Source organism: Rhincodon typus, chromosome 26 (genome assembly GCF_021869965.1).
Source record: "Rhincodon typus isolate 14 chromosome 26, sRhiTyp1.1, whole genome shotgun sequence".
NCBI lineage: Eukaryota > Metazoa > Chordata > Chondrichthyes > Orectolobiformes > Rhincodontidae > Rhincodon > Rhincodon typus.
This window is the reverse complement of record NC_063357.1, coordinates 35,057,960-35,080,768: the sequence shown is the minus strand read 5'-3', so window position 1 is coordinate 35,080,768 and position 22,809 is coordinate 35,057,960. Positions and strand designations below refer to the sequence as shown.

The following is a 22,809-nucleotide window of genomic DNA, read 5'->3' as shown; positions in this document are numbered from 1 at the left end:
ACAATGTTCGTAATCGCAATCCAAATCATAAGAGCTATAAAAGGTCCATGTCTATGAGCATCTGGTCTCTGCAGACAGAGAGAACTGGAAACCAGTTTACAGCAAGATACTTTACCTGTGTAAGGATATTAAGCATTTTGTTGTGATTCTGTGTGTCCAATTCACTTGACATTTTACAGTAACTAAAAATACATTTTCATTGTCAAATTATTCGTGTGCCAGTTAGAATGTATGCTAATATGTGGAATGGGAAAGCATGGGAACAATGAAGCTAAGTTGACTTTCTAATTTGTCATGCAGCTAAAGGAGACTTAATGCCACGGAGAGGGCCAAGACTGGACGACGATTAGCAAATTACACAAGTGGAGGAAATCATGGATTTTACAGGTGAGCAAGGCAGCTAACTCAGTGCAGGTGGAAAGGTTGGATTAGTCAGCCAGCAGAGTGAGGATGCTTTCAACCTAGTGTTGTGACGTGCGTAGATTAGAGATTTATGTTAAACTGTGGTTTAAAGTTTTTGAGAAGATTTGTAGCTCAGATTGTGGATGAGGTTGTAGACATGCTTGCCGAGCTGGTGGGTTTGTTTGCAAACGTTTCGTCACCCTGCTAGGTAACATCATCAGCGAGCCTCTGGTGAAGCGTCAATGTTCTGTCCCGCTTGTTATTTATATGCCTTGATTTGCTGGGGTGATTGGTGATACTTCCTGTTCTGTTTCTCAGTGGTTTGTACACAAGATGTAATTCACTGTGTTTGTTGATGGAATTCCTGTTGGAATACTAGGTCTCCAGGAATTCCCTGGCGTGTCTCTGTTTGGCTTGTGCAATTATGGATGCGATGTCCCAGTCGAATCATGTCCCTTGTCGTCCGTGTGTAGTGAGACAACTGAGATTTGGTCGTGTCTCTTGGTGCTAGTTGGTGCTCGTGTATCCATATTGTCAGTTTTCTTCTGGTTTGGTCTTGCATGGTATTTTGTATATTACACTAGAAACCATCCCAACGCCTGCATCAGTACACTATTTAAATGAGCCACAACACACTGCAGCAACCAGAACTATGCAAAGCAGAACAAGAGTACCTATACGGAGTCTTCAAAAGGAATGATACCCGAAAAGCACAATCAGCCGTTACTTCCGAGACAAATCACGACAGGAAGACACAACACTACTAGGACTCACTAGTCAACCTACCATACATCATTTAGAGGTGACCACAAGACTACTCAGACCGTTAAGTATCAGAGTAGCCCGCAAACCAACAATCATCCACAACAGCTACTGACGAACGTAAAGGAATTCCAAACCCAAAACCAGCAAAACATCCATAATTTCACAAGCCAAACAGAGGGACCTGGACCAAACAGACCTGGTATTCCAACTGGAAGTCCATCAACAAACACATTGAATTAGACCCTGTGTACAAACCACTGAGAAACAAAACCGGAAGTATCACAACCACCCCAGCAAACCGAGGCATATAAATAACAAGCGGGGACAGAACAGCGATGCTTCACCGGAGGTGCACTGATGATGTTACCTAGTAGAGTAACAAAACGTTTGCAACCAAACCACCAGCTCAGCGAGCATGTCTACAACCTCAAACTGTGGTTTCCTGATAGACTGTGCTTCTCCTGATAAGATCCGTCTCGTTCTCTACTGCAGGTTTTGGCCATGTGCTGAAGGGCTCAAGCCCATGTGGAAAATGATATTTTCACTTCTGTTTATGAAGACCAAGTACACTAAGAGGATTCACTGTCGTCTGCCTCAACCAAAGCAGTTATACTCACATAGATCTTGGAGGGTACGTGGATTAGTTCAGGGGCACAGACTGGTGATCACATCATGGACAACCTCCCACAGCTAAGTGGGATTGCCAAGTTGAGTTCTTGAATGTGGAAGGACTGCTTGAAATCAGGCCCTGCTGAGCCCTGTACTATTTTCCCAGGTGACAATTTCTTGTAGCTTTTGGTATTTGCCACCTCTACCAACGTACGGTACAGAGTAAGGGTTATTCAATTAGTTCACTGCCACCAATTCCCCTTTGTCTTGAGCATATCAATTAATGTGTTGTGGAGGATAAACCACCATAAGGTATCTACAGAAGAGGTATATTTCTTAGATAACAAGATTTATTGTTGGATAGCAATAAGTATAACATTATTTGGTCAGACATAATTACGAGGACTTTAGGGAGCTGGTCAAGATATGTCTGCTCCCTTCAAAAACTAGCAAACAAATTTCTCCTCATTGAGATGGTGAGAAATCATGCGTGAGTCAGAAAGATCAGATTCTTGACATTAAGAAAGTCTCTCCTGTTAAAGTCTTCATGTGGTGCGTTCAGAATCTCACTGTCAGGTTGCAAAGAACTTATTTCCATGCGCTTGCATTTTACTCACAGCCTGATTCATTGTATTGACATCGTACTCCTGATATACCTCTGCACGACTGAGAAACCTGATGGAGCAAAAACTCAACAAGTAAAACAGAGCTGGTGACTTGTTTCAACACTGCTGATTGTTGGTCACAGAATGGCTGTGCTGGCCATCCAACTTCCCCTTATATGGTATCACTTCCTCTGTACACATTGCCTCCAAGATCAATGGTTACATTCTTCCTTCAACCTTAATCTATTCAACTTGGCATTGGCAAAGCACCAGCCTCACAAAATCAGCTTGCTTGGCCTCTCTTAACTCAGCATGGACTTCAGGGCTTCAAATATGCACTTTAGAACTGATGAAGAGCCAGTAATTGCATCTTATAACAGGACATTTTGCATTGAGAAAGAGCCTGGTATATTATGTATTTAGTCAGATATTGTCTGTGTCTTAGTTTACTTCAAAGCATGCAAGGTAGGGGTAGGTAGCCTCTGTGTCTTATCATGTTTGTTAGCATAGAAGGTCCTTTGAGCTGACTTAGATGCAGGCTGTCTGTGGATTAGTTTGCTTTTTAGTGAAAAAGAAGAGGCAGACAGCTTGCAATAGCTGGGTCCAGTGAAGAGAGTCAATGGACAAATGCCGTACAGCACAGAGCTAAATCAACATTAAATGCTGCCGCATACACTAGCAGTTTACGTAACAAACAGACTTGCATATGTTTGAAGAAAATGGGGGTGTGAAAGTCAAAAGGGACAAGTGTTCAGTGGGCTACGGGTAGACTCTAGTCGATGAAGGGTTATTGTCACAGTTAGTCATGGGCATGGTCTGATTCCAGTCCAGGTTGTTGGCTACAGCCAGTCAACTGCCACCAGTTATTTGGTAGGTCAAGTAGGTCAGTTGGAGTGCTGTTGAGATCAGTTGACTGGAAGTGGTTTGGTCAAATTTTATTGGAGCTATCTTGCCAAGTACGTTTGGGGTTGAGATGGTAGTGGGGAGGGTGGTGGTGCCTTGGTCGTTCCTGTGGGCTTGTTTGCTAATTCTGAGGTGCCTTCACAGGTACTCAGTTCGTGGTGCCCTGGAAACTGGTTAGCTCAGTTGGTTAGATGACTAGAGTGTGATGCAACATAAAGCCAACAGTGTGGAGTTCAATCGGTGTGCTGGCTGTGTGTGGTTCATGGAAGACTCACTCTTCACCTGGCCCCCATGCTTGTGGAGTGGTTACCCGCAAGCTAAGCACAACCAATTCTCTCTTGCCTATGGAAAGAAGTGCTGATGGTACAATGTACTCAATGGCTGCACATTTTACTATGGCATCCTGGAGAAAGTGGGCATCTCACATCTGAGATGAGCCTTATTTTACTGCATTGTTGAGGGAATGGGGTTGCTGATAGAAGGCAATTGAAGACAACAGTGTGGGGCTTTGATAGTGAATCAGAAGAGATGAGGAGCTCTCGAAGGGTGTTTCAAACAGGTCATGGTTACTCGTACCTCTACATGGGGGGTGGGGGGTGGGGAGGTGGGTGTGGAACCAGCAAGGGCACAGACCTTTAGAGTCATGGGATCTGTGAGTAAAGCAGGCACGTTAATTGCAATATAAAGAAGTTGGACTGAATCTTGAGGAAGCTGGTATTGGTGGTGGAAGTTCGAGAGGGAAGAGAGACAGGGGATAACAACATGAAAGAAAATGTGAAGAATTGGGTGGTTATTCATGGGTCACAGGCAAAGCCTGCTGTTCAGTTATGTGAACACAAAATTGGAACCTCACTTTAATTGACCAGAAAATCAGTTGTGCAAAAACATCAGAAAATGGCTGACACTGTATTAAAAGTAGGTGGACTAAGTCACTCTTTTCCTAGGAGGTTAGATTTTGCATCATTTTTGCGGCACCTCAAGAGGCAATTGCAGTAATCATGCCTCTACTGATTAAGTAATGCTACCTCCTTGCCTTCAGATCTTATTTAATCTGGATGTCAATAATTCTGCAAAGACTGCAGATAACAAATAAAGGCCTGGTGCAATCATGAGCATTGCATTATAAGCACTGATTGCACATTGTAATATAAATTTCATATGTCTTATTGTAACAAAGAACTTTAACGCGGAACCTCCCAGTTGGCCAGCATAATCTACAACAAGTACTTCTATAGTAAGGAGCATACTTTTAACAGAATTAATATATTTTGGTTGTCCACTGTACATTTGGCAAGGTTACATACCTTGGGGTTCCATATTGAAATGTGATACTATCTCCTTGGGAAGCTTCTATGCCATCTGTATGAGGGCATAATATTCAGCTTTATTCTTAAGGTTATGAGGTTCAGGGTATCCCTTCAATTGCGCTGATTTACATAGAAACATAGAAATATAGAAATATAGAAAATAGGTACAGGAGTAGGCCATTTGGCCCTTCAAGTCTGTACTACCACTCAATACGGTCATGGCTGATCATGCAATCTCAGTATTCCATTCCTGCGTTTTCCCCATACCCCTTGATCCCTTTAGCCGCAAGGGCCATGTCCACCTACCTCTTGAATGTATCTAATGAACTGGTGCCAACAGCTCCTGTGGGAGAGAATTCCACAGGTTCACAACTCTCTGAGTGAGGAAATTCTTTCTCATCAGTCCTGAATGACTTACCCCTTCTTCTTCGACTGTGACCCCTTGTTCTGGACTTCCCCAAAACTGGGAACATTCTTCCCACATCAAGCCTGTCCAGTCCCATCAGGATTTTATATGTTTCTATGAGACGCCCCTCACAGGGGTAGGGAGAAAATGATAGGATAAAGGATAGAGCCCAAAGAGACAGAAGAGCAGTTGGATAGACAAAGGAGTTGATAATGATCCGTCTAGGAGGATGAATAGCTGTTAATGGGGACTCGGTGACTAACAGTAGGTAGCGTATGTATGTGATAATAAGGCCTGGTGTGTGGGGTAGGGGGTAGGATATGGGAGAATTTAGGCCCTAAAATTATTGAACTCTATGTTGAGTCCAGAGGGCTGTAGGGTCCCCAAGTGGAAAATGAGGTGTTGTTCTTCCAACTTGCACTGAGCTTCACTGGAATCCTGCAGCAAGCCACAGACAGAGATGTTGGCCAGGGAACAGCATTGTGTGTTAAAGTGGCAGGCAATGGGAAGCTCAGGATCTTTTCTGTGAAGCGGTTGGCCAGTCTATGCTTCGTTTTCCCAATGTAAAGGAGACGACGTTGTGAGGTATGTTTGGGCCATTGGATACTGGGGAGGAAGGAGGTAACTGGGCATATATTATACATTCGCTGGTTGCAGGGAAGGTGCCATGGGACTATAGGGGGGTGTTGGGGATGAAGGAAGAGTGGACCAGGGTGTCCCAGAGGGAATGGTCCCTGTGGAAAGCGGACAAGGGAGGGGAGGATAATATGTGTCTTGGTGGCATCTTGCTGGAGGTTGCGGAAATGGTGTCTGATGATCTTCTGGATGTGGATGCTGGTAGGATGGTAGATGAGGACAAGGGAACCCTATCACTGTTTCAGAAGGGAAGAGAGGGGGTGAGGGCAGAAGTGCGGGAGATGGGTCCCACGTCGTTGAGAGCCCATGTCAGTAATGGTGCTGGGGAATCCTGAGGAGGGAGGTGGACATTTCAGAGGCTCCCTTGTCGAAGTTGGCCTCATCTGAACATATGTGACGTAGACTGAGGAACTGAGAGAATGGGATGAAGCCTTTACAGGAAGCAGGGTATGAGGATGTATAGTCCAGGTAGCTGTGGGAGTCAGTGGGTTTATAGTGGATATTAGTGGCCAGTCTATCCCCAGAAATGGAAATGGAGATGTTGAGGAAGGGAAGAAAGAAGTCAGAGATAATATCTATTTACTCACATTTGGAAAATATGGACTTATTAGCAATAGGCAGCATGGCTTTGTGTGGGGAAGTTCGTGTCTCACGAACTTGATTGAGTTTTTTGAGGAAGTGCCAAAGATGATTAACGAGGGCAAGTTGGTAGATGTTATCTATATGGACTTCAGCAAGACCTTTTCTAGCCTCACACCTATAGACTCTGGCTTCAGCATCTGCAGTGCTTATTGTCTCCAGATATATGAATAGGCAGGGAATAGAGGCATATGGTCTGTGTAGAAGGAAGAGTTTTTTAGTTTAGAAAGTATCATGCATCAGTACAGGCTTGGTGGGTTCAATGGCCTGCTCCTGTGTTATACTGTTCTTTGTTCTTTGGACTGTTTCTGCCCAGCTAGTGATCTTGAACTAGACCCAGGATAAGAAGTAAGCAATTTTGGTCTGAGAAAGGGATTTATTTCTTCAGAGGGTAGTGAATCTTTGGAATTCTCTATCTCAGAAGGCTGTGAATGCTTATTTGTTGTATATATTTAAGAGTGCAATTGATAGTTTTTTCGCAATATAGCGATCTAGGTTAATGAAAATAGGCCGGGAAAGTAGAGTTGAGTCACATGAAAAGGTAGGGAATAGAGAGATATGGTCCATGTGCAGGCAGATGGGATTAGTTTAGAATGGCATCATGGTTGACACAGACATAAGTATGTTGAAGGGCCTGTTCTTGTGCTGTACTGTTCTATACATCTGTGTATATATGTGGGGACATGACATACGATATATACCTGTCATCCACACCCTCATGAGAACCACTCGGTTCTGAATCCTGAAAATGCTCCTTTTGATCATTACTTTATCTGTATCTCTTCAATGCATCAGTGTGCAGACACTGTACTGTTCCCTTGATATGCTTGCATCCTCTACGACAGCGTTTAACCTTTGAGAAATAGTGGTTTGTGCAGCTTTTATCTCCGGACAGCTACACTATGACTAACAATAGATGTGTGAGCCGCCCAGTCGATCAGCTTTGAATGTTACTGCTCTCCTTTGAAAAGCTCATATATAGAAACAACCTTTCCCTACTAAAATGTGTGGAATCATGAATAATTTCACACTCTAACCCAAATTGTGGGAGCAAATGTCAATAATGTGTAGCACCTTGTTTGCAATCCTCAAAGTTAATGTTCAAAGAGAATAAAAGTATCTGCAGTTGAAGGTTTAATTATTTGTGAGAGATAAGCAATACCTGGAGTTTGCAACATCTTACACTCTTGGGATGCATGAAGAGGTGCCTCATCTGTCATATACGTCTGATGTAATCAGGTCCTATCATGAAACTAATCTAAGCAGACATCATAACAGTGGAAATGAAGATAGGTTGACAAAAGTGATGCTTATTTACAATTATATCATACCTGTGACATCTATGTGCCCTCAAGAAATTTCTCTCTTCATTCCAGTCTGGCTAGGCCAGCAATAACTGCCCAACCTTAATAGGTCAAGAGAAAATGGTGTTGAAAAGCAAATTACTGTATTTCCTAATATAGTGTTACCTGCAAACTTGCCTTTACAATTTTCTATATTTTTTTCAATGTCATTAGATAGTGAAAAGCTGAGTAACTCACTTTTCTCTTTTTCTCAGAGTATATTCCTCTTGTTCCTACTCTCCAACTTCTAACTGCCAATGAATCATTAACTCACATCACACATCTACCTCCAATTCTGTGCACTTTTAGATTTGTTGACAATTTTGTGATGAACTTGATCAAATACATTCTACAATCCACAAATATCCATATACACATTCTCTGCCTACATGTTAGTGACAATCTCAGGAAAAAAATCATATCGATTGGACTTAACCTTTACAAATTCATGCCAATTCCCGTTGATCAGTTCATACATATGCAGACATTTGCCCAGAATTTTCAACTAAAGTTGGAACTATTTTGACTATCAAGTGATCCTCTTTAATATTACCTACTTGCCTATCAATTACTTTTCTGGCTGGATTTCCAAATCCGACCTGTTCTGAATGTATCTATCAGAGAAAATAGGGAGAAGTCCATTTAATGCAGGAGTACAGGCCATGACACTTTATTTTTAAACTGCACTTGGCTGCGCATTTTAGAATTTACATTGTTTATAGGTCCCAAAGCTCTTTGACAGTGACTTAACCAGGTGGGGTATGAGGATAAGGTGTCAGTTGCTTGGTGGTTAGGTGGGCTGGTGAGTTGGGGGTGTAGGATGTAGAATACTTGTAGGATGAGGGGAGTTTAGGATGCCAGGTAGATTGCGGGTAAATTGGGTGAGGGGATTATGGTGCCAGGTAAGTGAAGAGGAGAGCTTTTGTAGGGTTCCTGATGTAGGGAAATTGCCCATTTGAATTTTCTATTTTCACAGGCAATTCCATTGGACTCAGCTATGTTGGGATTTCTGCATGGTCCTACTGTACAACTCTGATCTATCCTGCAGAAACAACTAACTGGCCATTAAAATTTCTGGGCTGTTTCTACAACATTAAAATGACAGTCCTGTAACTTCCTTGTTTCTTCATTTCTCATTTTTACAATAATGAATGACATTTTCAAATCCAAATGGAGTGTTCCTGAATCTAGAGAGTTTTAGAAAATTCTGACTAATGCATCTATAATTTTCTAACATGTTTCTTTTAGTGACTCAACTGGGAGCTATCAGATTTCTACTTTTCTCCTTTTAAGTTTACCCATTTACACTGTATTCTGTTTCATTTAGTTCTCATCCCCAAAATATTTGTCTTACTTCAAGGTATTGAGAAAAGGTGACTACTAAAGAACATTGAAGGTTTTAAAGGAAAAATGGATAAGTACTTAGTGCAGGTTTTAAAAATATGCTATTGGAAGGGAGCAGGGCAGTGGGATTAGCTATGCAAACAGAGCATGCTTTATTCTCAAAAAAAATGTTTGGATGACAGACTGACCTCCAGAAATATGAGGTTAAGACTATCATTAAATTTGCAAGGTAAACTGTAGTGAACCAAGCAAAAATAGTTCAAGATTTACATTGCTGTGCTTGCCCCTCTTCCATCACCTATCGAGCTAAGGGTTCCAGCAGTTCCTATCTAAAATTGCAATTGGAATCTCATTTACATCATAAGTCCTGGATTTCCATATTAGAAAAAAGGTCTACTACCCAAAACAATTGGACTCATTGGACCCTTGGCAGTAGGCTGCTTTTAAAATGTCAGTCATATTGCTGGATTCAAAAAGGAGTAGTATGGAAACTGACACCATTGAGCATATTATCCCATTAGCACCAGTTCAGAGTAGTTTAAATCTAACCCCCAAAAATGACAAATATTTCCTTGAACTGTTTATTTACAGTTCAAATAGAATGATAAAATAGTTGTGTGGATTTAGATGTTTGAAGAGCAAGCTGTGCATTGAATATTATGATTTTGAATCACAAATTCTGCTTTAATACCTTTGGTGCAATATGTCTAGTCTTTCTACAGAGTGACATTAGCAATTTCAGTAAATAGAATGAGTGAAACACTTCTTATAGTCCTATTACTGTGCACATCTTCAGCATGTAACACTACAGATAGTTCAAACACCCATTTCCTGCATTATTCTACACTAATGGAAAATTCAACACATCAGCAGAGCCCTGTAGGACAGGTCAAAAATCCAATTTATGAAACTATATATTGCCTCAGAATGTGAACAAACAAGTTCATGCTAGAATTGCTTGTACTGCAGAATTAATAGAAGAATTTAAAAATCTGGTTAATAAAATTTATGCTAACTTAGAAACAGGATTCAAACTAATACTTGTGATGAGGTCTTGAGCATGCAGATGGTTTTCTGGATCACCTTGACCAGGCCAATTACACGTTTTGCATAATTTGATGCTTTTATTTTAACAATCACTGATCTCCAAAATGAAAATCCGATAGATTTTCCAAAAATAAAAGAAATTGCCCTCCATCCAAGAGCTTAATCTACTGACAGCAATGATACTAAGCAGATGCACTTGATCAGGACAGCCTTGTACAACATGACAAAAATGTTTTACTATCTTCAAAATAGTTGATCATAAGGTTGCAGGAAGCTCTTAATTTTATCGATATTTATTTATTAATGTATCTTTGGTTATATTTACTTACTGGTGCAAAGCAATTTTGCTGGAAAATGACACTATTTTTAGACATAAATGCAGTCAAAATTGCCTCATATTAAAGTTACCTTTTCAGAAGAATTCCTGAGTGGGAGCTTAAATTTCTATTTGGTATCCATTTTACCATTTTCTTTGGCAGATTTAATACAAATGTTGGCAAAGTCCAGATGATCTGATGCTGGCTGTTTTACTTTATTATCCAGAAACCACGTGTAAATCTAATAGTAATTCACATCAGCAAACACCACATTCAATGAAATGATGGCAGTAACCTACTAAGATTAATTGGGTAACCTTGGTGGATTCTTTTCGTACTTTTTTGTGCATTATGCTATGTTATTTATACTTATCTGCTTATGAATGCTTGGAGAGAAATCAATATTTCCACAGAACACAGTTTGATTCCCTTAGTTTAAAGTAGTCACTAGTTATTTTTTGATCAATGTTGCAGTTAATTTGTCAATGTTACAGTGGATTTCAATATGGATTTCAATAAAAAGTCAAAGAGATGGCTAAAGTAGTTACTAGCACTTATAAAGCACCTGTAACATCTTCATGGCATCCCAAATCATTTCACAGCCAATGAAAGAACTCCAGAACTGTGGTCAATATTTTAAATCTAGGCAAATGTGCAGGCAGAAAAGATCTCCCAAAGAGCAATGAATAAGGGCACAGGTTATTATATTCGATGCCATTTGTTGAAGGATAAATATATCTCAAAACACATCAGAAAAAGAAAGCAATACTGACAGGATGTTAACAGCAACATAGGCAAATGAGTTGACTGGTTTCATTGTGTAATCTAAATTCGATGTTATTCTATGGTATTTTTTAATTTTTCACCAAAACTACACGAAACAGTGTGGTTTCTTATGACACCTGCTGTATAAGTTTCTTTGCTTGCTTCACATATGATGGCAGTTGTTCATTGGAAATTCTAAATAAAAGGAAAAACCAAAAATGCACTGCCATGACAGAGAAATGGGAGTGTTAATTTTAACTTGCACATAATATGGATGAAAGATATTTTTATGCAAATAGAAACCAACTGAAAGAAGCTGTACATACACCAGAGTGTTTTACTTCCCTGCCTAAATGAGCAAAACTCCAAATGCTTTGAACAAAATTGCCAAAAGATGGTTTGTGCTTCAGACAAAAATATAATTTATGTTTCCATTGCAAACACAAAACAGTCACCATTACGTCGGAGATTTATGGCAATAAATATAAGAAAAAAAGCTTTGAAATGAACATATAAAGCTGAGGGAATCAAACCACGAATAAAACAGGCATTCAATTCAAAAATCATTAAATGACATTTGTTGACAGGTTTTCTTGAGAGTTTTAATTTATATTGTTTTCACCATAGTAACAAATTTCTGGGATAGGGATAGATTATGTTTGGCTATGTTTTTGTATGTATTGTAATGGCAACCACTCCAGCTTGTATTTGGCGTAGTTTAGTGCCACCATCCTCATGACTTGATTGGATTTAAGGGCCAACTTTGTTTATAATCATACAGGGAAACCACTCATGAGACTTGACCAGACGGGGGTCTTGTCTTAAATAAGATGCAGTGTATTACTTAATAGTAGGTATGTACAAGTTACCTTTCTAATTTAGACGAGGTGTTGAAATTTTACCAGAAATTGGCTAAGTGACAATTTTGGTGAGTTTCTTTCCATAGCAAGATTTCTCAACACTAATCTCCAAAATATGTCTTATTACCTATGAACCTCTATGGGACCTTGGTCACCTTACCTTCCCTTTTGGCAGAGGTGCTGGAACCTCCCAGGATTTTGCCACTGCTGGGACCTCCCAGGATTCTTGTTTATGCCACCATTTTTAAAGCCCAGCTGAACATCCAGTCAAGAACGGCCAGCAGGAGTTGACCTTCATACAGTGCACAAAATGGGAAGGGAATAATGTTCAAATAATGTTAATCTTGCTAAAGTTGATCTTACTTTGTGCACCTCCTGTGCAGTGTAAACTGTATGCCTCATGCTGTCAAAGCACCCTTTGATTTCTATGATAATAAAGTGTAGAGCTGGATGAACACAGCAGGCCAAGCAGCATCAGAGGAGCAGGAAAGCTGATGTTTCGGGTCTGGACCCTTCTTCGGAAATGGGGGAGGGGAAGGGGATTCTGAAATAAAGAGAGAGAGAGAGGGATGCGGATGGAAGATGGATAATGGAGCAGATAGGTGGAGAGGAGACGGACAGGTCAAGGAGGCGGGGATGGAGCCAGTAAAGGTGAGTGTAGGTGGGGAGTTAGGGTGGGGGTGCCACAATTATGCCACCTGAAGGTTGCAGGAACAGGACCTCATATTTCGCTTGGGAACCCTACAGCCAAATGGTATCAATGTGGACTCCACAAGCTTCAAAATCTCCCTGCCCCCAAACGCATCCCAAAACCAGCCCAGCTCATCGCCAGCTCCCTAACCTGTCCATCCTTTCTCCCACCTATCCACTCCTCCCACCTCAACCCCCATCCCCACCTTCTACCTACCAGCCTCATCCCCGCCTCCTTGACCTGTCCATCTTCCCTGGACTGACCAACACCCACCCTAACTCCCCATCTACACTCACCTTTACTGGCTCCATCCCTGCCTCCTTGACCTGTCCATCTCCTCTCCACCTATCTGCTCCTTTATCCATCTTCCATCCGCCTCCCTCTCTCTCTCTATTTATTTCAGAATCCTCTTCCCCTCCCCCATTTCTGAAGAAGGGTCCAGACTCGAAACGTCAGCTTTCTTGCTCCTCTGATGCTGCTTGACCTGCTGTGTTCATCCAGCTCTACACCTTGTTATCTCAGATTCTCCAGCATCGGCAGTTCCTACTATCTCTTTGACTTCTATGTCCTTGTTTGCTATGATCTACCTGTACTGCTCATGTGACTACAATAAATCAAATCAAATTAATTCAAATCAAAGGGAACCAAAAAGAAATGCTTCTCGGGGCTCAGGCTGACATGTCATTGCAAATGCAAGTACACGTTCATACGTGTGCTTTTATTTAAGAACGAAGCTACACAGGTTACCCATCCTTTAGCATTATCCCACCTAACAGCCCTGTCTACAAGAGTGCTACTCTTACCCCAGTGCCCAGTATAACCAAATATCTTCTCACTGTTCAATGTGGGACTACCACATACTGGAAAGTCTTCAAATGGTTGAAAACTTTTATTTTGCAATAGCAAAAACAAAGGCAAAAAAAAACCCAGAAGTTGTATTTTCTTCAGGGATTAGATAAGATCCACATGCCTTTTGAGTAGCAGATCCCTGATATATCTCTATGGCTCTCCATCTGATCTACCATGAATCCTTGAACTGGTTACACTGCACCTGCAGGACTGACTGTTAACCCACTGTTGGACTGTGGTGATACAGACCCACTGACCCTGATAACCCCAAGTGACGAAATGACTGTGTCCAAGCTATTAGCACTGTTCTTGATTTACTGTGCCAGCACCCAATAGCTAAATGCAATCTTGACTGCTTGGTTTGACTGTAGACTATTCCCTTGGGCTTTGAGACATGGTCATTTGGGTGATGTATATGCAATTTTATTCAAGAGCTAATTTCACTCTAAAGTTCAGTCTTTCTTTTAATTTAGCAATTGACTAAAAGTTTGATTGGGTGCAGTTTAATTGCAGCTTTAAAACAGGAATTAATAGGTACTCAGCCAATTGAATTAGGGGCCATAAAGAAATTCTTTGTGTGGTATTGTCATGTTTGCATTAGAGAGTAACTGCAGTTCAGTGAAACAGAGAGTTAAGTGAAAGACGGAGGAAGTGGTCCTTCCTTTTCTCTCATTGGTGAATACTGCTGCTCTTTCTTATTAGACTAAGGTCTTAGGAAGTTGAGGGCATGAGGGGAAAGAGTAGCCAGTGAGACAGCAGACTGAGACAAAGCAGGAAATTAAAATTAAGGCTGTGGTTTGACGCCTACATGCTTACTTGGTAGTCTGGAGAGAGGGGGAGCATTGGAAGAGTCTCCGCTCTTGACCTTGTGGATGAAGAGGACAGTGGGCAAACTGACCATTGCTCTGTGGTACAGGATGCCATTCAAGTGGGGAGTAAGGAGAAAAGTGGTAGTGGTAGGGATTCTATAATTAGGGGTAATTAGGTCAGCAGGATTGAGTCCCACAAGCTGTGCTGCTTTACTGGTGCCAAAGTAAAGGACATCTCAAACTGTCTTGAAGGATATTGGAGTGGGAGGATCCAGTTGTTGTGGTCCATGTTGGGGCCAACAACATGTCCAAAAGGTCCTACTTAAGGAATATCAGGAATTGGGAACAAAAGTCAAAAACAGGACCTCAAGGGTTATAATCTCTAAATTATTACTTAAGTCACGTGCAAATTGGCATGGAGACAAGAAAATTAGGGAAATAAACATATGGCTAAAGGAGTCGTGTAGGAAAAAGGGGCTCCATTTTGTGGGCTCTGGCATTAGCATTGGCATAGGAAGGAAATGTACCGTTGGAACGGGCTCCATGTGAACCGATCTGGGACCAATGTCCTAGTGGAAAGGCTAAATAGTGGTCACAAGGGCTTTAAACCAGTAAATGGAGGGAAGGGCTTCGAGAAAGTCAATCCAGTTTCAAAATCTAATAACAGGATAGCGAGAAAAGAAGCAGTTAGGAATCCTACTTTAGGTATTGAAAGTAATGGCAAAACTACGTAAAGTGTATTGACGAAACCAGAAGATAGAAATAATGGGTGAATAAAGCATTAGTGCTGAGGGACAGGTTGCAGTGTATGTATTCATATAATTTATTTGGGGCCATAGAATGTAAAGAATAAATTAAATGAGCAGCAGTACCAAATTCAAATTGGAAATTATGATACAGTAGCTATTACTGAGACATGGCAGCAGGATGATTGGGATTGGGAACTAATAAACCAGTTTATTAAGTTTACAGAATAGATGGGGAAAATGGCAGAAGAAGTTTACTAGTTGGAAAAATAATTACTTTTCTGATGAGGGAGGATATAAAGACGGGGAAGCATTTAGCAGCAATCATTTGGGTAGAACTGAGGAACAAGTAAAGGATCTAAAATTGTATTAGATACGTGTACAGATCCCCTGGTAGCAGCTCTTAAGTGTTAGATTATATAAATGCAGAAATTGGGCAAGTGTGTAGCAAGTTCAGTGCTGTATTAATGGAGGATTTTAACATTAACATAGATTTGGAGAGACAGAAAAGCACCTATCAGAGTGTGACCAGGATAGTTTCCTACAGCAATATGTCCTGGATGCAACAAGGGGACAAGCAATGTTGGATTTAGTAATGAGGAATGAGCTGCATTTAATTAGTAATCAAATTGTACATAACATGTATCATAGTGATGATAAAATGATTGGATTCAATATAGCGCTTGAAAGTGAAAATGTAGGAATCAGCAGCTAGACTTTTAGGGTCAAGTAAGGATAACTTTAATGCAATGAGAGCCTGCTCATAGTAAACTGGGAAAATCTGCTAGTGGGTAAAACAACTGAAGAACGATGGAGATTATTTAAAGAAACATTTAACACAATACAAAACCAGCCGACACTCCTGGGAGGGAAAAGCCCCACTTCTCAAAAAAAATGAGTAATGGACAATTAAAGAGATAAGAGACAGCATGAAACTAAAATAAAAGGGAATACAAAAATGCAAAAAACCTGCACTGATTCTGCTGAATGGTGAAGATACAAAGATGAGCAAAGGACCACAAAGCTACTTTAGAGCTACTAAAAGTGATCATGAAAGGAAACTTGCCAGAGACTTCAAAATCAAGAAGAAACTTTATAAGTACATAAATGGAAAGCATGTCGTCAAGAGCAATGTTGGCACACTAAAGGCTCACAGTGGGGATATTGTCAATGTCAAGGGGAAATGGGCAGACATGTTGAATGATTTCTATTGTAAATACTGAGGCAAAGTAAAGGAAGTCCCAAGAAATTAATAGTGGATTGGGGCCAAAGACTGACTAATACCAATATACATATAATATCGGTAATGGGGAAATTAATGACATCAGAGACTGATAACTAAACTGGAAACCCTTGGAATTGAGGGCAAATTACTGATGTTTTTGGAAAATTGGTTGAGTGGCAGGTGATAAAGTAGGGATAATTGTACTCAAATTGGCAGGATATGGCCACTGGTGTCCCACAAGGATCTGTGTTAGGGCCTCAATTATACACATTCATTATTAATGACTTGGATAATGGCATTCAGAGTCATGTATCCAAATTTGCTGATGACACAGTTAGTTGGCACTGTAACAGTGTAGACAATCTATCAATATCCTTCTTGTAAATTTTGCTAAGTGGGCAAAACTGTGGCAGATGGAGTTCAATGTAAGCAAGTGAGATTATCCATTTTGAGCCGTAAAAGGATAGATCAGTCTACTTTTTAGATGGTATGAAGTTGAGAGACTTGGGAGTTCAGGTGCGTAGATCTTTAAAATGCCGTGAAGAGGCGCTGAAAATAAAGAAGAAAGCTAATGGAATGGTGGCCTTTGTATCTAGAGGACTGGAGGACAAGAATGCAGAAGTTATGCTGCAGTCATACAAAACCTTGGTTAGAACCCACTTGGAGTACTGTAAGCAGATCTTGACACAATACCTTTGGAAGCATATACTGACCTTGAAGGGAGTACAATGCAGGTTTACATGAATGATACCTAGACTTCAGTGTCTAAGTCATCAGGACAGATTAAACAAATTAGGCCTGTTTTCTCAATAATTCAGAAGGCTAAGGAGTGATCTAATCAAAGTCTTCAAGGTATTAACAGGAAAAGGCAGGGTAGAGTCACAGAGCAGTACAACATAGAAACAGACCCTTCAGTCCAACTCGTCCAGATATCCTAAATTAATCTAGTCCCATTTGCCAGCATTTGGCCCATATCCCTCTAAATCCTTCCTATTCATATACCCATCCAGATGTCTTTTAAATGTTGTAATTGAAACAGTCTCCACCACTTCCTTTGGCAGCTTATTCCATAAACACACCACCCTCTCCATGAAAAAGTTGCCCCTTAGGTCCCCTTTTAAATCTTTCCCCTTGCTCCTTAAACCTATTCCCTCTAGTTTTGGACTCCCCCGCCAGGGAAAAAGACCCTGGCTATTCACCCTAACTTTCCCTCCATGATTTTATAAACCTCTATAAGGTCACCCCTCTGCCTCTAACGCTCCAGGGAAGATAGCACTAGCCTATTCAGCCTCCCCTTATAGCTCAAAGCCTCAAACCCTGGCAACATCCTTGTAAATCTTCTCTGAACCTTCACAACACATTTTCTATAGCGGGGAGACCACAATTGCGTGCTGTATTCCAAAAAGAAAGGAAACTATTTCCACCAGTTGGGTATTCTAGAGCTAGGGGCATAGCCTGAGAATCAGCTAGGCTGTTCAGGAGAGATGTTAGGAAATAGTTCTACCCTCTCTTCACAAATGGCAATGAATGCTGGATCAGTTTTTAATTTTAAATCTGAAAGATCCCTTTTTTTTAAGCAGGGATGTTAAGACATATGAGCCAAAGGCAGGTATATGGAGTTAACCTACAGATCAGCCATGATCTCACTGAATGTGGAATAGGCTCAAAGGGCAAATTGGCCTACTCCTGCTCCTAATTGCTCATCCACCTTTTGGAGGTCCCCCTGCCTTTCTTTTGCCATGTCCTATAGACCTCAGCTTTTTTGTCAAGTTTGCTATGCTTCCCCATTCCTCTGTTATTCTGCTCTAACAAGGTCCACCTCCTCAAATCTCAAGCTTTTGATTCTATGCTTATCTCATTATGTCTTGCAATACCATCACTCTAGTTTAGGCACTTTATCTTTTCTCAGATGTCTTCCCTTTTGTTCTTTTTCCTAAGCATCATCCATCAGTTCCCTATCCTTTGACTTTGCATAGGTTTAAAACTTGTTCTTCTGGGATATCTCCCTGTGCTGATGAAAGGAATGAACCTTAAAAAAAATCTCTCCATAGATGCTGTTTCAACTACTGTGTTTCTAGTGTTCCCTGCCAGTGTCAGAATGACTACAAATGCATTGAGTGCCAATTCACTGAGGAGTCTGCATAGTTTGAGATTTTGAACTGAGTATCTGTGTTTGTTGTGTACTTGTAAAACTTCAGTTGGGAGGGATGTCTGATACTGGGATATTATGGAAACTTTTTTCAACTGTCAGTGAATAAGACAGGTTCCATGGAGGACTGGGAACCGACAAATCCCAGAGCAGTACTAGTCCCATGACATGACTTCTACACCACTGTCTCCCACCAAATACAATGTATTTGAGATTGATCACTCATTGTGTTGCCCATGATGAGTTTTTCATGGAGAAATTGTGGGAGATAATTGGATATGAGTGAAGGAAGATAATTTACAAAACATTTTAAAATTGTACATTCTTTACTTTTATTGTTTAGTCCATGTTTATAATAACAGGGTTTGCCACTTTATAATTACAGCCTATAGGTGGTGATCTGTGACAACTCAGCTGTGTCTGTACTTATCAGTGAATACGATTATAGCATGAGATGTTTAAATAGACAGCGTCCATTATAAGTGTGAAAGTAGAAATTTACATTGAAGAAGTTAACTGTATAAACTCTATGTTTTTTAATAAGGATAGACATGCATATATATTTCACGGAATCACAAATCTTTGCAACCTTCCAAACTTAAAGTAATTATTCTTTCACTTGATTGATTTTATGACAAAGGTAATTGAGCAATCAAAAGACTTGTTCAACAGGCTGCCAACATTTTGATTTAGGTGTACCGTTTATAGTAAAAACAATGCCCTGTTTCACTTGAATTTTCATTTTTAACTGCTCTCTTCTGACGACCTCTGCTTTGTGCTTTAATGATTCTTTTGCCATTGATGTATCTCAATAAGATTCTTTTGAAAGTGTACACACTTTAATGAAGATGCAGAAAACAGGGATGATCAAAAACCTTTCAAAATCATTGCTTCTTGCAACTTTTTTTTAAACTGACTAGTTTAATGCCTGTTCACTGCTGGATAGTGGGTATAAATAAATCTTCCACTTTTTAATCAATTTTATTTTAGTTTAATATATCATGGAATATAAATTTTAAAATATTCATGAAGCTCTGACAAAACTAGCCTTTATTGGCATGAAAATTATTTTCATGAGGTAATCAGCAATAGAATATGCCAGTAAAAGATATGCAAAATCCTGTCTGCTAAGAAAACGAATAATCATTTTGAAAGAAAGCTGGTGTATCAACAATTCTAAGGACAACTAGTCTAAATAATTACCTCAACTTGAGCTAAAAAGCTACTGAAGCACCAGATTATTAAGAAAATGTATGATTGTGCTGATTTGCACAAAACGTTACAGAGGCATGATTGCATAGTGAGTTAGCAGTGACTAATTAACTTTATTTTTTCATGGCAGGTGGGTATCACAAGTATTTATTGCCTTTGAGAAGGTGACATTGAGCCATCATCTAAAACTGCTGCAGTCTGTGATGTAGGTACACTCACAGAGCCATTAGGGAGTTCCAAAATTTTCACCCAGCGAAGTGATGGAACAATGATAAAGTTCCAAGTCAGGATGGTCTGTGGATTGGAGGATATTTTTCAGGTGGAGGTGTGCATCAGCTGCCCTTGTCCTTCTAGGTCAAAGTTGCATTTGAAGTTCTTTCTAAGGACCTTGGTGAATTTCGGCAGTGCATTTTGTAGATGGTACACAACTGCCACTGTGGCAACAGTGGTGGGAGTGAATGTTGAGAGTGTTGAATGGGGTACCAATCAGCAGCTGCTTTGTCCTGGATGTTGTCAATTTCTAGAATTGTGGAACAGATGAACCACATCATTTTCCTTCGAGCTAGTTATGACACCAACCAGTGGAGATTTTTGCTTCCAGTTTGCTAGAATTTGAATTTTGGAATTACAGAATTGTTTCAGTAGAGAAAGAAGCCATTCAGTCCATCACACTTGCATCAGCTTGTTAAATGAGAATCATTACCCAGAGGTAATTTCCTGCTTTTCCCCATATCCTTGTACATTATTTTTATGCAAACAATCATCCAATGCCCTCTTGAATGCCATAAATGAACTTGCATCCACCATAATTTACTGATGGACTTTCTAAGTTGGCAACAGAAAATAGCAATTTTGGGAACAGTTAAAAATCATGGTTGAATTAGAGTTCAGACTGTGTATAAAATAACAGATATTGAGGATTTGTAAAAGCTCAGAATTTACGCAAGGGATTAAGCAAAATTATTAATAGACTGAGGAATACATACTAAGCTAACTTACAAACTTTATAATGTCAGACTGAAAAGGGGCATTCAAGATTTCAATGAATGTTAAAAAGCTTAACAGATATGAAAGGAAACAAGGCCTTTTATAACTGATGGTTAAAATATTTAAAGATGCTGAGGGTGGGATGATAGCATAGTTCATAATTTAGCAGAGATAGTCAATAAATATTGTGCAATAGTTTTTGAAAATGGTGAAAATGAGAATGCAGCTTCACCTCTGCTGCAAATATTTTTAAAATAGTAATTCCTTCTTCACAATCAGCAGAATACAAGATAAAACATGTGTCCTAGGACTTGACCTTGATGGCACCTAACCTGGATGGTTGAAAGAAAAGAAAATAACTGATATTTTAAATACAATAGGCTGATGTTTACCAAAGATCACCTCCTCATGTTCTCCATGCTGTTATTGCAGCCTGCTTGTGTTATTGTACCAGTGACAGACACAATCACCAGTGCCGTGATCTCCTAGGATTCCTAGTGCCATTTTTAATTCACGGCAACATAACAGGTCAGGAGCTGTCCTTCATAGTTCCTCTGGTGGTGAGTTGACCTAGAATTAGTTTAGGGAAGGATCATCCTATTTCCTTAAAACCACCAGAGAAAACCATAGCACCAGACCCTTGCCAGCTTGGTCCTAAGTTGCTATCCAGGTAAATGTGGTTTCCGTTGTCTGGAGGAATGCCTGATATTACCCCACACTCACTAATTTTGTTACTGCATCCACTTTCCAGCAAGAGCCATAGTCTATCAGTTTCTGTCACTCTGCCTTGCTCACAAACATCACAGCTCCCACCTCCCTGGACTATAATCCTGCAGTCTCGCTGTGCTGCCTACTCACTCATGGGATACCTCACCACTCTTTCCAACCTGTACAAGAACTAACAGCTGTGATGTCCTTTTTCGTTTCATTGAATCTACTCCTTTGTCTCATTCTAGGGAAAACATCCCACAACAAAGCAGAAAGAGCCAATATGGATGATAGGCTGTCTGGCATCCATCTCCTCACTCCTTACAAGAAGAGCTTTACATTAGCATGACAGGGCTGAGACCACTTGTGGTGATTACAAGACCAACAGGTCCTGGCGAACCAAGAAAGATTTATTAACTATTGTGCTGCTCTCCCATTACCACCACTGTCCTACCTTCTCAAGATGGTCCTTCGTCTGAGGCATAATGACCCTCAGATTAAATTTACCGACAGTTGTCTCTTTGTAATGAGAGAGCAGCCCTATGATCCTCTGGGACTATGGCAACTTTATCTTTATTAATCTTAATCTTGTATTCTTAACATGCCTACCTTCTAAATTTTTCATAACTTTTTCTCTCTTTCTCTCTTGTCTTCTGCAGCCACCAGTGGCATCTGCATAGTCTCTACCATGAAGAGACCAGCCCATCAAGACATCATCTCCACCTCCAACTCTGAGACAGAAGCCACAGATCCTTTCGCAGGCAGCATCAGCGCAGCAGCTTCCTGAATCCTTTACCAGCTCAAATACTGACACTTCAGAGGGTACATTAGGTGATGTACAGTCGGGAGCATGTTTTAGTGGGCACAACATTTCAGCTGGTCGAGGGAAGAAATGCTCCAGGTTTCTGGAACCCTGAAGGCTACAAGATACCAGGCACATTCTCAGCTCCAAGCAGATGACGACTCACTGGTGTCGCCCATTAATAAACACATTCAAATGTAGAAACAGATACAAAAGCTGCAGGTAGGTTCATTACAGACAAACTGAACTGCATGTTGGGCCCAGCCAGAGGATGAACCACATACTGTGCCCCCAAAAATCTTCTCTGAGTCCAGAGGTGGCTGAGTCTTCTGCATCAATCCTGTCCATTACCCTGTGGGAGTTCAAGCCAAGGAAGGTGAATCTACCTTTCGGCAGGTACTGGATAAGGCTGAAGATGTTGAGGTTGGTTGGCTCGTCGAGCTGGTTTGTTGTTCCGCAGACGATGGCTGCAGAAAGGCTGAAGATAACAGGAACTGACAAGAAGCTTTAAAATGCACAGGTATATGAGTGGAATTATGCTGTCATTCAGGTCTGCTAAGAGCTAAGATTGCAGGAAATCAGTAACTGCTGACTTTACCAAATAAGGATGAAATCAGGATTGGTCACGTGCATAGAATTCCAAACAAGACACACACTTCGCACAGAGACTGTGTATAAAGAGT

The 22,809-nt window shown here is 40.5% G+C and overlaps 1 protein-coding gene across 2 annotated transcripts in view; it reads right to left on the bottom strand.

The window, feature by feature from the left end:
• Window positions 1–22,809, bottom strand: part of tmem132e (transmembrane protein 132E) — a 606,787-nt gene that overhangs the window by 70,256 nt on the left and 513,722 nt on the right. The window lies entirely within an intron of this gene.